The sequence below is a fragment of the Myodes glareolus genome, chromosome 19 (genome assembly GCF_982192425.1).
Source record: "Myodes glareolus chromosome 19, mMyoGla1.1, whole genome shotgun sequence".
NCBI classification, from domain to species: domain Eukaryota; kingdom Metazoa; phylum Chordata; class Mammalia; order Rodentia; family Cricetidae; genus Myodes; species Myodes glareolus.
The window spans coordinates 41,139,322-41,141,670 of NC_142044.1; the positions used below are offsets into that span (position 1 = coordinate 41,139,322).

General features: G+C 51.8%; 1 pseudogene; it reads left to right on the forward strand.

The window, feature by feature from the left end:
* Positions 1-296: 296 nt before the first annotated feature.
* Positions 297-770, forward strand: LOC148118953 (cbp/p300-interacting transactivator 1 pseudogene; annotated as a pseudogene).
* Positions 771-2,349: the final 1,579 nt, after the last annotated feature.

Here is a 2,349-nt window from a genome sequence, read left to right on the forward strand (position 1 = left end):
AGGCTGGCCTTGAACTCACAAACATCCATCTGCTTCTGCTTCTCAAATGCTGGGATTAAAGCATGTTCCATGAAGCAATGCCTTTTAAAACAGGACTGGTTAGTCTCTCTGGGGATGTGACCCAGTTAGTAGCATCCTTGCCTAGCATGCATGAAGCAGGGCTTGGTCCCTAGCCCTGAATTAAACTATGGTGTTGAGGAAAGCATAGCAGCTGCTCAGCTCCCTAACAGCCCCAGCTGGCAGCACCAGCTCCCACCAGTGTTCTGGACTCCTGCCAATACTCTGTAACACCAAATATGTCAGGGCCTGCACTTGATGTCAAGGAGGGTACCATCCCTGTAAGAGAGGATGCTGGACAGGAGATGAACTCTCTGGTCTGCTCTAACCCGGGGGTGAACGAGGGCAAAGCAATGGCCATCCTGCACTATCCTGAGGTTGCCCTGCACGGGGCCGAAGCTGGTGGGTTTCACACTAGCTCCTCTGGGTCACCATCTCAAATAGCTTCCACCCCTGCTCCCAACACCTACCGTTCAACCTGCATCCATCACTCACCTATTGGCCTTAATAGCCAGTATCATGAGAGAGCCAACAGGAGGGAGGGAGGGGAGGCAAACCCCTGCAAAACTGGGACTTTGGGGCCCAGGGAGGAGGGGAAGGACCAGGCTCTCCTGCTGCCTTCTCAGAGCTCTGCTATGATTGACTCTGATGAGAAGGTGCTGGTGTTTCCTGTGGGAGAATTGCAGCCTGTGACTGGGGCAGGGCGAGTCTGAACTCAGGACAGACTCTCCTTCTGACTGCTGAGGCCAAGCGTTCCCAAAGGAAACAAGTGTGGTGATACGCCTGTAAGCCTGGCACTGGGGAGGCAGAGGCAGGCGGTGCTCTAAGTTCGAGGCTAGACAGATCTACAGAGTGAGAGTGAGTCCAGGCGAGCTAGGGCTATTCAGGAAAACCCTGTCTCAAAAAAAAAAAAAAAAGGCAGATCTCTGTGAGTTTGGGGCCAGCATGGTCTACAGAGTGAGTTCTAGGATAAACAGAGGTGCTACACAGAAAAATCCCAAACATGTTAATTTATCTTGTTTCTAAAGGTGCACGGTGACCCACTTGGGAGGCTGAGGCAGGAGGATCTCTGTGAGTTTGAGACCAGCCTGGTCTACATGAGCTAGCTCCAGGACAGGCTACAAAGCTACAGAGAAACCCGGTCTTGAAATAACAAAATAACAAAAACAACAACAAAACAACAGAAAGAAAAGGCGCACGGTGACAGAAGACAGCCCTCCCTCCATCCTTTGATACCACTGTCCGCTCAGCAAATGCCCACAGTCATAGCCTCCCCAAGATGTTAGCCGATTAATCAGCTGCCAAGATAAGAAGGAAGACTGTGCTGGGAACCCGCCAGGACAGGGACAGAGCTCCGTGATTAGGTGGGGCTGTTGAACGCTGCTCTGTGTCCCTTTGGGAGCGCACAGAATAGGAACCGGTTGACGCACACAGGAGCAAATGCGTGCTGCGTTTGAGCAAGCGGCCGACGTTGCTCATGCGCAGAGCAGCTCTTGGCACAAGGAGGCTCCCGCATGAAGAATGTTGCCTGGCTTGCCAGCTTGTTTTTCCTGCCAAAGTTATGATAAGAGGTTTTTCACTTATAGGTGATTTACTTTGTGAGTCACGGGCCAGCAATGGAGCTTTGGGATCTGAGCCAGCGTGAAAGCAGGCGTGAGCAGGAAGAAGGGCTCCCTCTGCTCTAGGAACAAAGGCCTGTGCTCCTCCCGTGGCTTTATTTACAGAAAGGAGTTAATGGGCACCAGTGACATCTCTGGACCTTGATTCTGGTCAAAGGAAGCAAAACAGTTGTTTAAAAAAATTGGACAGTGTCTAAAGTTTAACGTGCTCCCCAGCAGGCTGCGTAGAAAAGCAGGTAGGGGCAGGTCAGTGTGTGTTCCGTCAGGGGTGACGGGAACCCAGCCCCAAGGGGGATCAAATGATAAATGGAACTAATGAGGGCCTCTGGGATGTCAGGGCTCTGGCTCCTGCAAGCTGCAGGTGCCTTGGCTCTGCCCCCCATGTGCTGGCCTCTTTTCAGACTAGCTTCTTGCAGTAGAAACTGGTTGTAGCAGCAGTGGGTGACAAGCCTTCCCACACCATCCCAGACCAAGGAAGAGGAGCTGCACCCCAGAATTCCCAGGAGAAAAAAACACGAGTTTGATATTGATTGGACCAGTATAGGTCATGTGCCCACTTGTGACCCAATTACAGTGTCGCTGAGAGCGGTTTTCATTAGTGTCCACAGTTGTCCGAGGGAGGGAGGGAGGCAGAAAGGCCTATGGGCACAAAGCAATTATTAATTTCTGAAAG